This window comes from Zalophus californianus, chromosome 1, assembly GCF_009762305.2.
Source record: "Zalophus californianus isolate mZalCal1 chromosome 1, mZalCal1.pri.v2, whole genome shotgun sequence".
In the NCBI taxonomy this organism is placed as follows: Eukaryota; Metazoa; Chordata; class Mammalia; order Carnivora; family Otariidae; genus Zalophus; species Zalophus californianus.
This window is the reverse complement of record NC_045595.1, coordinates 19,685,708-19,699,524: the sequence shown is the minus strand read 5'-3', so window position 1 is coordinate 19,699,524 and position 13,817 is coordinate 19,685,708. Positions and strand designations below refer to the sequence as shown.

Sequence of the window (13,817 nt, the reverse complement as noted above, 5' to 3'; positions counted from 1 at the left end):
GCAGACTATGGATCATGAATCGAGATAGTAAAACAGGGCATGAATAAGATGGCTTCAGAGAACTATACAGACAACAAATCAGCAAACAGACGCAATGTGGATAACTGACATGAGTCTTCCAGCACAAAGCATATGTCATAAGCAATAAACACTGTCTCAATAATGAAGCCAGAGAATTTTCTTACACACTTTCATTTATAAGCATGAGCCCAGGAATTTAAGTGGAATTCCTGACTTGGGATGTAATGAAAACAGAGTACCTACCTAGGCTCTTAAAACAATTAGATTCTGACATTATTTATGACAGGGAAAATGATGTTAACCAACAAACCAAAATCAAGTAATAGTCTGAGGCCGCCTGACTGCTCTCACAAAATAATTTCTAAATAAAAATTCTAAATCTAAATTTTAAGTCAAAACCACAGTAAGATATTATCTCACACCTGTTAGGATGGCTATCATCAAAAAGACAAGAGATAACAAATGCTGACAAGGATGTGGAGAAAAGGGAGCCCTGGTGCACTGTTAATGGGAATGTAAATTGGTACAGCCACTAAGGAAAACAGTATGGAAGTTCCTCAAAAACTTAAAACTAGATATCTCTTTTCCCATGTTCACTGCTGCATTATTCACAATAGCCAAGACAAAGAAACAACCTAGGTGTCCATCAGTGGATGAATGAACCAAGAATAGGTGATATATGTATATATAAATTATATATATTTTTAAATATATGTCAAATATTAATTCCAGAGAAACAAATGGTAATACAAGATATAATAATATACCATATAGATCAGCCATGAATTAATCATAGTAATAAAAAACAAATACCAATTTAATTAACAAGGATGCTAAGTATATTGGAAGAAGTAAGAAGCATGTTTGTGTATTGTTTGGGATGGGAAAGGATAACAGAGCTAAAGTCTTATCTTCTGTTGCAGAGTAAATACATAAGAATAAAACGGAAAAAATTAGGGGCACCTGGGTGGCTCAGTTGGTTAAGCATCTACCTTTGGCTCAGGTCCTGGGATTGAGCCTTGAGTCAGGCTCCCTGCTCAATGGGAAGTCCTTGAGTCAGGCTCCCTGCTCAATGGGAAGTCTGCTTCTCACTCTCCCTCTGATCCTCCCCACTGCTCGTGTTCTTGCTCTGTCTCTCTCAAATAACTTTAAAGAAAGAAAAAACTGGGGCACGTGGATGGCTCAGTCAGTTGAGAGAGCCTGCCTCCGGCTCAGGTCATGAGCCCAGGGTCCTGGGATGGAGCCCTGCATCGGGCTCCCTGCTCAGTGGGGAGCCTGCTTCTCCCTCTTCCTCTGCCTGCCACTCCCCCTGCTTGTGCTCTCTCACACTCTGTCAAATAAAACCTTTTTAAAAAATGGAAAAGATTAATAGAAATACAAGCATGTTATTTTTCATGTGTTCTTTATTATTTTTTTACACTTTTCCAGCTTTATTGAGCTGTAATTGACATATAACAGTGTATAAGTTTAAGGTGTACATTACACTTTTGATACTTTGATTTGATACACTTACATACTGCAAAATTATTACCTCCATAGGGCAACTAGCTAACACTTCCATCAGGTCACATAATTACCATTTCTTTTTTGTAAGTGACATTTGAGATCTACTCCTAGCAACTTTAAAGTATGTAATACAGTATTATTAACTATAATCACATGTTGTACATTAGATCCCATAATTTATTTCGCTAACATTCTCTTGTTGGTAGACATTTAGGATGTTATCAATTTTTTGCTACCATACACAATGCTGTAGGTGTCTTCATGTGTACATATGCAAAAGTTTCTCCAGATCAATACAAATATTTTTTTAGCATGGCCCAGATTTAGAAATAGATTTTATATCACAATCCCATATACATAAAATCGAAGCAAATCTCATGAAGTAAAAAACTTAATGATGCTACATGCAATTGTGCCAGTTACCAATTGACTACCCCTCAGCACCAAATCTACCCTTCTCTATCCTGTTTTTTAATAATGGAATTGAGCCCTATGATGGTTAATCTTATGGTTCAACCTGACTGGGTCACCCAGTGCCCAGATATTTGTTAAATATTTTTCTGGGTGTGTATGTGAGACTTTCTGGATCATATTGACATTTTTTATTGGTAAACTGAGTAAAGCATATTGTCTTCCCCAACATGAGTGGGCCTTATCCAATTTACTGAATGCTTGAATACAACAAATAGGTGGAGTAAGAGAGATTTCACTTTCTCTGCCAATTTTCAAGCGAGGACACTGGCCTTCTCCTGCCTTCAGGCTTGGACTCAGACTGGAACTTACACCATCAGCTCTCCTGGTTCTCAGGCCTTCTGAATCTGACTAGAACATTGGCTCTCTTAGGTCTCTAGCTTGCCAACTGCAGATCTTGGGACTTCTTAGACTCCATATCATGTAAATCAATTTCTTGTAATAAATATATACATAGACTTAATGTATCTCTTACTGGTTCTGTTTTCCTGGTAATCCCAAACTAATATAGACCATATCAACATTTCTTCTTTGACAACTCACCCAGCATTAAGCTTTGTCAATAAAGGGTACTAATGGGACAACTGCAAGGCCATAGCCGAAAGAAGGAGCTTCCCCTTCTTGGTTCTGATGCACTGCTATGTTACTGTCAGCACCCTAGCCAGGTGACTGGCATGTTGGAGGCCCTCCATGCCCTCGGGCAAGTTTCTTCACCACTTACAGTCTACACGTTCCTAGGGCAGCCATGCCCTTTTCCAAAAGGATCTGAATATTTGCCTTGAGGCAGAGAGTGCTCTTTTAAATTCTTGGTTCCTTGCTTGCTGGCTCTTCCTCAATAGTTGTTGACTTTTACACCCGCTACTTCTATACCCTTTGAATGTTTTTAACCCCTTTTAGTAATTCCTTTTTATCAGTTAACATTTATATTAAATATTCCCTATTCAAATTATTGCTATAAATGGATTGTAACTGATACAGCAACACACTCTTGACATTTTTTATTAATGCTGATAGTGAGCACTAAATGGAATTTGTAACCCACTAATGATTGATGAGGATAGCTTTAAAAACACTTCTCTAAAGTATAAATTTAGGAGTTAAACTGCTAAATCACAGGATATGCACATCTAACATCACAAGATACTCCCAGTGTATAAGCATTCCCACTGAAACATATCTGGGCCAACATTTGGATATGTCAGACATTTTAGCCTTCTCAAACTAATATATGTGGACTTGTTCATCACTCTGATTTTAACTTGCTATTCTTTGCTGAAAAGATTGAGCATTTCTGTGAAGTCCATAGTCATATTTTTGTCCATTTTTCTTTTTTTCTAAAGATTTTATTTATTTATATGACAGAGAGAGAGAGCACAAGTAGGCAGAGCAGCAGGCAGAGGGAGAGGGAGAAGCAGGCTCCCCACTGAGCAGGAAGCCCAATGCAGGGCTCCATCCCAGGACCCTGGGACCATGACCTGAGCTGAAGGCAGATGCTTGACTGACTGAGCCACCCAGGAGCCCCTGCTCATTTTTCTATTTACCTGTTGTTTATTTTTATTGATTTATAAAAGTTCTCTATTATCTTTGTAATTTATATTTCAAAAAAAATTCCAAGTTGGCTTTTGTCTTTTTTAACATTAATCCACCTCACTGATGCATAATTTACATACAATGACATGCACAGATTGTGAATTTAGCATTCTATAAGCTTTGACACGTGTAACACCCATGTAACCTGGATTTCATCAAGACATAGAACTCTTCAATCATCCTCAAAGCTCCTTCATGCCTCTTTCCAGCCAATACTCTCCCAGGCAACCACCATGCTGTCGTCTTCTATCATCAAGGATTTGTAGTATTGCTTATTCTTGAATTTCATATAAGTTGAATCATATACAATGTAATCTTTCATACCTGGCTCTTTTGTTCAACATATTTTTTAGATGCAACCATGTTGTAGCATCTCTACACTTTTCATAAAATTTTTTACCAAGTCCTTTTATTTTTTAAATTCTTTATTGATAGGTAACTTTTTTTAAGTTTTATTCTATTATGTTATGTCACCATACATCGTTAGTCTTTTATGTAGTGATCCAAGATTCATTGTTTTCTTATAACACCCTGTGCTTCAAGCAATACGTGCCCTCCTTAATACCCATCACTGGGCTAACCCTTCCCCCAACCACCACTCAAATAAGTAAAATATTAACAGCATCCCAAATGCCACTTCTGTCTCTTTCAGTCACTAACACACACACCCTTAAATTGAATGTGCTACAGAAAGGAAAATGGATTGTTACTACATACAACAGTATCACAGACACAATCTTAGCAAAAGAAGCCAGATAGAAGAGTGGTTATTTAACCACTATTCTGATAAATATCACCAGTTATTAGTTTTACCTGATTTGGTACTTTATGTGCACAGGACCATAACAGCATGAACTCTTACATCTGACTTCTGTCAAGAGAGATCTGTGATAATCATCTGTATTATTGTATGTAGTAATTCATTCATTTTCCTTTCTGTGTCACATTCAATTGTATGAATATACCATAATTTATTTACTGTTGATGAACATGTGTTTCTTCTCCAGTTTGGTTTGTGCAATTATGAATAAAGCTTTTACTAACATCTTATACATGTATTTTACTGTTGGATTCATACCTATGAGTAGATTTGCTGGATCATCAGATACATGTACATTCAACTTTAGTTAATAGTGCCAAACACTTTTCTAAACTGGTTATCCCATTTCCTCTCCCACCAGCAGTGTTTGAAAGTAACAGTTGTTCTACATCCTTACCAGCACTTGGTATTGCCACTGTTTTGAATTTTAGTCATTCCAGTGGCTGTGTTGTGTTATCACACTGTAGTTTTAATTTGTATTTCCCTGCTAAACGAAATTAAACACCCTTCTGAACGTTTATGAGCCACTGGAATATATGTTTTGTGAAGAGCCTAATCAAGCCTTCTGCTCATTATTCTACTGGAATATCTTATTTTTGATTTGTAATAGTTCTTTATATACTCTAAATACAAGTCCTTCATCAAGTATCTCTCTCTGTGACTTGCCTTTTTTCTCTCCTTAATGTCTTCTGAACAGATCTTCATTTTAATAAAGTACAACTTACCAATGTTTTCCTTTATGGTTAGTGCTTTTGTCTTCCCCAAGGTCAAGAAGAATCTTCGTCTACCCCAAGGTCAAGAAAAATATTTTCCTATATTTCCTTCAAGGTACATTATGGTTTTACATTTCACATTTAGGTAGCATCCATCTGGAACTGTGTTTGGGGCAAATACTATGAGGTAGAGGTCAATATTCGTTGCTTTTGATATTGACACAATACCATTTATTGAATAGACTATCATTTTTTATTCCAGGTGGCCCAGTATCACCTCTTGCAAAGGATATCATTTCCCCAGTGCACTGCAATTTTTACCTTTTTCATATATCACTGGATGATATACATGATATACATGATGGTCTGTTTCTGGACTCTCTATTCTGTTTCATTATTCCGTCTTTGCCCCAAAACCACAATGTCTTCATTTATAATAAATCTTCATATCTGGTAGCATAAATTTTCTACTTTGTTTCCTTCTTCATGATTGTCTTGGCTATCTGTAACCTTTTGCTTTTTCATATAAATGTTGGAATCGGCTGTTCAATATCCATACCAAAAAAAAGAAAAAAAACCTGATGGATTTTTATTGGATTGCATTAAACCAAGATCAATAGGGGAAGAACGGACATCTTAAGACAGCGAGTCTTTCAATTTATAAACATGGTATATCTTTCCATTTATTTAGATTTTCCTTAATTTTTATCAACAATGTTTTTATAGATTTTAATGTACGTGTCTTACATTTTTATTAGTTTTGCTTCTAGGCATTTATTGTTTGTGATACTATATAAATAGCATTGTTTCTTTAATTCATTTTCTAGTTCTTAGTTGCAAATACAAAGTAATATATATTTAAAATATTGATATTGTAGCCATCATATTTTTAAGTTCTCATATTTATTCCCAGTTATTTTTTATAGAATCTATTGGATGTTCTACATATACAATTATATCATGTACAAATGATAGTTTCAATCTTATATTTCCATTATTTACGTATTTTTTTTAAGATTTTATTTATTTATTTGACAGAGAGAGACACAGTGAGAGAGGGAACACTAGCAGGGGGAGTGGGAGAAGGAGAAGCAGGCTTCCCGTGGAGCAGGGAGCCCAATGCGTGGCTCAATCCCAGGACCCTGGGATCATGACCTGAGCCGAAGGCAGACGCTTAATGACAGAGCCACCCAGGCACCCCTATGTATTTTATTTTTCTTACCACACTACCTAGTACTGCCAGTATAATGTTTAATACACACGATTATAGCAGGTCTTCTTGTCTCGTTTTTAGATCTCAGTGGGAAATTTTTCAATATTTTACAATTGGATAATGATATTTGCTGTAGGCTTTTTAGCAGGTATCCTTTACCAGATAAAGAGAATTCCCCTCTATTATTTTGCTAAAAATTTTTATCCTGAAGGGGTATTGATTTACATTTCTGTTTTAAGAAAATACTGAATGAGTGCTGCACTAGAGCTCCCTTTCCAGAAAAGTACACTCCCAAACTTACATAATTCCTGGGTCATGGTAGGTTAACACTTACTTCCATATCCATCTTAAGAGTAGGAAAGTGGATCAGAGCTCCATTTACGTGGCATTGTCTCCATGCCCACATAGCAACATTTCCATTCTATTATGTAATTTGAACTGCCAGCCTAGGATGCCCAGGTTCTTACCCATGGTATCAATTTTGCTTTTGTCAATACTCTGATTTTATGTGATTTCTCCAACTTTATTTTTTCCATATATCTTGATCTGAGTGCATGATTTTTTTAAAGATTTATTTATTTATTTTAGAGACAGGGGAGGGGAAAAGGGAGAGGGAGAGAGAGTTTTTATTTTTTTAAACATATATTATTTGTTTCAGGGGTACAGGTCTGTGATTCATCAGTCTTAAACAATTAACAGTGCCCACCATAGTACATACCCTCCCCAATGACCATCACCCAGCCACCCCATCCCTCCCACCCCCCTCCACTCCAGCAACCCTCAGTTTGGTTCCTGAGATTAAGAGTATCTTATGGTTTGTCTCCCTCTCTGGTTACGTCTTTTTTCATTTTTCCCTCCCTTCCCCTATGATCCCCTGTCTTATTTCTCAAAATCCTCATATCTATGAGATCATATGATATTTATCTTTCTCTGATTGACTTCTTTCGCTTAGCATAACACACTCTAGTTCCATCCACGTCATTGCAAATGGCAAGATTTCATTTTTTTTGATGGAAGCATAATATTCCATTGTATATATATATACACCACATCGTTATCTGTTCATCTGTTAGTGAACATCTAGGCTCTTTCCATACTTGGCTATTCTGGACATTGCTGCTATAAACACTGGGATGCAGGTGCCCCTTCAGATCACTACATTTGTATCTTTGGGGTAAATACCCAGTAGTGCAATTGCTGGGTTGTACGGTAGCTTTATTTTCAACTTTTTGAGGAACCTCTATACTGTTTTCCAGAGTGGCTGCATCACCTTGCATTCCCACCAACAGTGTAGGAATGGTTCCCCTTTCTCTGCATCCTCGCCAAAATCTATCATTTCCTGACTGGTAATTTTAGCCATTCTGAGTGGTGTGAGGTGGTATCTCATTGAGGTTTTGATTTGGATTTCCCTGATGCCGAGTGATGTTGAGCACTTTTTAACATGTCTGTTGGCCATGTGAATGTCTTCTTTGCAGAAATGTTTGTTCATGTGTTCTGCCCATTTCTTGATTGGATTAACTGTTCTGTGGGTGTTCAGTTTCATAAGTTCTTTATAAATTTTGGATACTAGCCCTTTATCTGATATGTCATTTGCAAATATCTTCTCCCATTCTGTCAGTTGTCTTTTGGTTTTGTTGACTATTTCCTTTGCTGTGCAAAAAGCTTTTTATCTTGATGAAGTCCCTATAGTTCATTTTTGCCCTCGCTTCCCTTGCCTTTGGCGATCTGTCTAGGAAGAAGTTGCTGCGGCTGAGATCGATGACGTTGTTGCCTGTGTTCTCCTCAAGGATTCTGATGGATTCCAGTCTCACATTTAGGTCTTTCATCCGTTTTGAGTCTATTTGTGTGTGTGGTGTAAGAAAATGGCCCAGTTTCATTCTGCATGTGGCTATCCAATTTTCCCAACACCATCTGTTGAAGAGACTGTCTTTTCTCCATTGGACATTCTTTCCTGCTTTGTTGAAGATTGGCCATAGAGTTGAGGGTCCATTTCTGGGCTCCCCACTCTGTTTCATTGATTTATGTGTCTGTTTTTGTGCCACTACTATACTGTCTTGATGATGACAGCTTTATAATAGAGCCTGAAGTCTGGAATTGTGATGGCACCAGCTTGGTTTTCTTTTTCAACAGTCCTCTGGCTATTCGGGGTCTCTTCTGGTTCCATACAAATTTTGGGATTATTTGTACCATTAATTTGAAAAATGTTGATGATATTTTTATAGGGGTTGCATTAAATGTGTAGATTGCTCTAGGTAGCATAGACATTTTCACAGTATTTGTTCTTCCAATCCATGAGCAGGGAACGTTTTTCCATTTCTTTGTGTCTTCCTCAATTTTTTGCATGAGTATTATAGTTTTCTGAGTACAGATACTTTGCCTCTTTGGTTAGATTTATTCCTAGGTAGCTTATGGTTTTGGGTGCCATTGTAAATGGGATCGACTCCTTAATTTCTATTTCTTCTGTCTTGGTGGTGGTGTATAGAAATGCCACTGATTTCTGTGCACTGATTTTATATCCTGACACTTTACTAAATTCCTGTATGAGTTCTAGCAGTTTTGGGGTGGAGTCTTTTTCCACATAAAGTGTCATATCATCTGCAAAGAGTAAGAGTTTGACTTCTTCTTTGCCAATTCAGATGCCTTTTATTTCTTTTTGTTGTCTGATTGCTGAGACTAGGACTTCTAGTACTATGTTGAACAGCAGTGGTGATAGTGGACATCCCTGCTGTGTTCCTGACCTTACGGGAATGAGAATGATATTCACTGTGGGTTTTTCCTAGATGGCTTTTATGATACTGAGGTATGAACCCTCTATCCCTATACTCTAAAGAGTTTCGATCAAGGAAGGATGCTGTACTTTGTCAAATGCTGTACTCTATCAAATGCTTTTTTCTACATCTACTGAGAGAATCATATGGTTCTTCTTCTTTCTTTTATTAATGTATTGTTTCACATTGATTGATTTGCGGATGTTGAACCAACCTTGCAGCCCAGGAATACATCCCACTTGGTCCTGGTGAATAATCCTTTTAATGTACCATTGGATCCTATTGGCTAGTATTTTAGTCAGAATTTTTGCATCCATGTTCATCAGGGATACTGGTCTATAATTCTCCTTTTTAGTGGTGTCTTGGGTTTTGGGATCAAGGTAATAGTGGCCTCATAAAACAAGTTTGGAAGTTTTCCTTCCATTTCTGTTTTTTGGAACAGCTTCAGAAGAATAGGTATTAATTCTTCTTTAAATGTTTGGTAGAATTCCCCTGGGAAGCCATATGGCCCTGGGCTCCCATTTGTTGGGATATTTTTGATTACTTCTTCAATTTCCTTGCTGGTTACGGGTCTGTTCAGGTTTTCTATTTCTTCCTGGTTCAGTTTTGGTAGTTGATACATCTCTAGGAATGCATCCATTTCTTCCAGATTGTCTAATTTGCAGGCATGTAGTTGCTCATAATATGTTCTTGTAATTGTTTGTATTTCTTTGGTGTTGGTTATAATATCTCCTCTTTCAATCACGATTTTATTTATTTTGGGTCATTTCTCTTTTCTTTCTGATAAGTCTGGCCAGGGCATATCAATCTTAATTCTTCCAGAGAACGAGCTCCTAGTTTCATTGATCTGTCCTGTTTTTTTTTTTGGGGGGGGGGTTCTATTTCATTGATTTCTGCTCTGATCTTTATTATTTCTCTTTTCCTGCTGGATTTAGGCTTTATTTGCTGATCTTTCTCCAGCTCCTTTAGGTGTAGGGTTAGGTTGTGTATTTGAGACCTTTCTTGTTTCTTCAGAAAGGTTTGTATTACTATATACTTTCCTCTTAGGACCACCTTTGCTGCATCCCAAAATTTTGAACAGTTGTGTTTTCATTTTCATTGGTTTCCATGAATTTTTTTAATTCTTCTTTAATTTCCTGGTTGACCCATTCATTCTTAGTAGGATACTCTTTAACCTCCATGTATTTGAGTTCTTTCCAACTTTCCTCTTATGATTGAGTTCTAGGTTCAAAGCACTGTGGACCGAAAATATGCAGGGACTGATCCCAATCCTTTGGTACCAGTTGAGATCTGATTTGGGACCCAGGATGTGATCTATTTTGGAGAATGTTCCATGGACACTAGAGAAGAATTTGTATTCTGTTGCTTTGGGATGGAATGTTCTGAATGTATCTGTGAAGTCCATTTGGTCCAGTGTGTCATTTAAAGTCTTTATTTCTTTGTTGATCTTCTGCTTAGATGATCTGTCCATTTCAGTGAGGGGGGTGTTAAAGTCTCCCACTATTTTTGTATTGTTGTCGATGTGTTTCTTTGATTTGTTATTAATTGGCTTATATATAATTAGCTGCTCCCATGTTAGGAGCATAGATATTTACAACTGTTAGATCTTCTTGTTGGATAGACCCTTTAAGTAGGATGTAGTGTCCTTCCTCATCTCTTATTACAGTCTTTGGTTTAAAATCTAATTGGTCTGATATAAGGATTGCCACCCCACTTTCTTTTGATGTCCATTGGCATGGTAAATGTTTTCCACCCCCTCACTTTCAATTTGGAGGTGTCTTTGGGTCTAAAATGAGTCTCTTGCAGACAGCACATTGATGGGTCTTGTTTTTTTAATCCAATCTGATAGCCTGTGTCTTTTGATTGGGGCATTTAGCCCATTTACATTTAGGGTAATTATTGAAAGATATGAATTTAGTGCCATTGTACTGCCTGTAAGGTGACTGTTAACTGTATATTGTCTCTGTGCCTTTCTGGTCTATGTTACTTTTAGGCTCCTTCTTTGCTTAAAGGACCCCTTTCAATATTTCTTGTAGGGCTGGTTTGATGTTCACAAATTCTTTTAGTTTTTATTTGTCCTGGAAGCTTTTTATCTCTCCTTCTATTTTCAGTGACAGCCTAACTGGATACAGTATTCTTGGTTGAATTTTTCTCATTTAGTGCTCTGAATATATCATGCCAGTCCTTTCTGGCCTGCCAGGTCTCTGTGGATAGGTCTGCTACCAATCTAATGTTTCTATCAGGTAGGTTACAGAACTCTTTTCCCGAGCTGTTTTCAGGATTTTCTCTTTGTCTCTGAGACCTGTGAGTTTTACTATTAGATGTTGGGGTGTTGACCTAATTTTATTGATTTTTAAGGGGGTTCTCTGTGCCTCCTGGATTTTGATACCTGTTTCCTTCCCAAATTAGGGAAGTTCTCTGCTGTTATTTGCTCCAATATACCTTCTGCCCCCTCTCTCTTTCTTCTTCTTCTGGGATCCCAACTATTCTAATATTGTTTCGCTCTATGGTATCACTTATCTCTAAAATGCTGCCTTCGTGACCCAGTAGTTATCTCTCTTTTTCTCAGCTTCTTATTCTCCATCATTTGGTCTTCTGTATCACTAATTCTCTCTTCTGCCTCATTTATCCTAGCAGTTAGAGCCTCCATTTTTTATTGCACCTCATTAATAGCCTTTCTGATTTCAACTCGGTTAGATTTCAGTTCTTTTATTTCTCCAGAACGGGATTCTCTAGTATCTTCTATGCTTTTTTCAAGCCCAGCTAGTATATTTATAATCATCATTCTGAACTCTAGTTCTGACATCTTACTAATGTCTGTATTGATTAGGTCCCTGGCAGTCGGTGCTGCCTCTTGTTCTTTTTTTTAGGTAGTTTTTCCATCTTGTCATTTTGTCTAGAGGCGAATAGATGAATGAGACAACAAAATGCTAACAGGGTAACAATGACCCCAGAACAATATACACTAAGCAAATCAGAAGGGATTCGAAACCGGGGGGAAAAGAAAGGTCAATTAACAAAAAAAGAATTTGATCAGGCTGGTGAATAGAACAGAGCCACACACTAGAATTTGAGTATATTTTGGTCTGTTAGAAGAAACTGTCTCCCAAAATTTTAAAGAATGAAAAGCTTAAATACATACAAAAATAAGGGTAAATACAATTAAGGGTTGGAATATGACTATAAAGATGAAAATTAAATAAGCTTTTAAAAAAAGAATTGATAAGTTGTTTGAAAAAAGAATGAAAAAAATTTTTAAAAAGGAGAGAATGTGATCAGGCGGGAGACTAGGAAAACATCATACACTAGATTTAAGGTATATTTTGGTCTGTTAGAAGAAACTGTATCCCAAAATTTTAAAGAAAGAAAAATTTATATATACACAAAAAGTAAGGTTTAATTCAATGAAGGGATAAAATATGACTAAAAATGAAAATTAAAAAAGATTTTTAACAAAGAAATTGATAAGATGTTTTTTGAAAAAGGGAAGAAGAAAAATTCAACTAAAAAATAGAAAAAGAAAAATAAAGAAAATTTTTTAAAAATTAACTTTGAGGGATGCCTGGGTGGCTCAGTTGTTAAGCGTCTGCCTTCGGCTCAGGTCATGATCCCAGGGTCCTGGGATCGAGCCCTGCATCGGGCTCCCTGCTGGGTGGGAAGCCTGCTTCTCCTTCTCCCACTCCCCCTGCTTGTGTTCCCTCTCTTGCTGTCTCTCTCTCTCAAAAAACAAATAAAATCTTTAAAAAATAAAAAAAAAAATTAACTTTGAAAGACTACAGAATCATGGGGGAAAAAGCCATGAATTCTATGTGCTGTATTCCCCTAGCTGTGGGGTTTTGCCGTTCTAATTGATTGGTAAACTTTGTCTTGGCTGGATGTTCTTGCTGATCTTCTGGGGGAGGGGTCTGTTGCAGTGATTCTCAAATGTCTTTGCCTGACGTGGATCTGTACCACCCTTGCCAGGGGCCAGGCTAAGTAATCTGCTTGGGTTTGCTCTCAGTAGCTTTTGTCCCCTGAAAGCTTTCCGTACAGCTTTGGAGGACAAGAATGAATATGGCAGCCTCCCAACCTCTGGTCCTGGAGGAGCCGAGAACTCAGGGCCCTACTCCTCAGTGAGCCCTCAGAGAAAAGCAGTCACTCCTGTCTCCCTGGTCTCCAGCCGTACTCCGTGGGGAGAATCTTAAGCAGATTCTGTCCTGAGCCTAGAGCCTGATGTGGGACTCAATCCCACAACCCTGAGATCACAACCTGAACTGAAACCAAGAGTCAGATGCCTCACCAACTGCACCACCCAGGAGCCCCAAGTGCATGATTTTAAAAAATGTTACATTTTTCAATAATGCATAAATGTTACCACAGAACTACCCATATACATCACAGAGGAGGCTAGTAGTCAAGCCAAACTTCACTTGAGCATTATTTACTGCCTTGTTTTAATTATAACTGATCACATCCAGCCAATCAAACAGAAACATGCAAATGAACTAATTACAATTCAATTCTATTCAAATGCAGCTAAGCATGGGTGGAAGATTATCTATTTAATTGTAAAATCAAAATTAATCATTTACCATATTTTGTGTAAAAATTACATTCTGAGGGCCAACAATGAGTTCTTTAATTGTTCCTATTAGATTAGAACCAAAATAACACATACATTTATGATAAATATAAATCAGGAAGGATTTTATAACAATATATCATAATGTGGTTAA

General features: G+C 37.2%; 1 protein-coding gene across 6 annotated transcripts in view; it reads right to left on the bottom strand.

Annotated features, from left to right (window-relative positions):
* Positions 1 to 13,817, bottom strand: part of DOCK3 (dedicator of cytokinesis 3) — a 509,358-nt gene that overhangs the window by 415,109 nt on the left and 80,432 nt on the right. The gene's annotated exons all lie outside the window — the stretch shown is intronic.